The sequence below is a fragment of the Lynx canadensis genome, chromosome B2 (genome assembly GCF_007474595.2).
Source record: "Lynx canadensis isolate LIC74 chromosome B2, mLynCan4.pri.v2, whole genome shotgun sequence".
NCBI classification, from domain to species: Eukaryota; Metazoa; Chordata; class Mammalia; order Carnivora; family Felidae; genus Lynx; species Lynx canadensis.
The window spans coordinates 47,656,338-47,657,245 of NC_044307.1; positions in this window are offsets into that span (position 1 = coordinate 47,656,338).

Sequence of the window (908 nt, forward strand, 5' to 3'; positions counted from 1 at the left end):
TAAGGAATGTGCTGCAAATATAGCATTCAAGGGGCGCCTGAGTGGCTCAGTCAGTTGAGCATCAGACTTTGGCTCAGGTCATGATCTCATTGTTCTTGAGTTCGATCCCTGAGTTGGGCTTTGTGCTAACAGCTCAGAGCCTGCAGCCTGCTTTGGATTCTGTGTCTTCCTCTCTCCCTACCTCTTTCCTGCTCATTCTCTATTTCTCTCTCAAAATAAGTAAGTGTTAAAAAAATTTAAATGACATTCAGGAACTGCATTGATCTTGAACCTCTCCCTATTTTCTGTTTACCCCATGACTATTCCTGTCCTTGAAATAGTGAATCTTGACACTGGATAAGGATATGAGTCTAATTGACAGTCCAATCATTGGTATTATCTGGAAGGTCCATGAAAAAAATAAAATCAAACATTTAGCAATGGAGTAGAGACACTGGGGGAGGGTTGCTGAGAAAGAATAACCGGATATCAAGAGGAGAATTTTCCAAGCATTATGGAGCCAAGAAAAGTGTTTTTTTTTTTAATGCACTTTTTATTTTGGAGTATTTTTAGATTTATAGACATTTTGCTAAGATAGTGGAGAGAATTCCTATATACTCTTCACCCAGTTTCAGTTTCCCCTCATGTTATCATCTTGTATGACGGTAGTACATTTGTCAAGAATAAGAAAGAGACATTACTATCAAAAACAATTCAGACCCTATTCAGATTTCACCACTTTTTCCGTTAATGACCTTTTTGTGTTCCAGAATCTGATCTGAGAGACCACGTTCCATTTAGTTCTCATGTTTTCTTAGTCTCCTCTTGTCTGTAATGGTTTCTCAGAATTTCCTTATCGCTCATAATTTTACATGAGCAACATATAATATAATCATAGATTATGTAACTTTTTAATCCTTTGATGACGA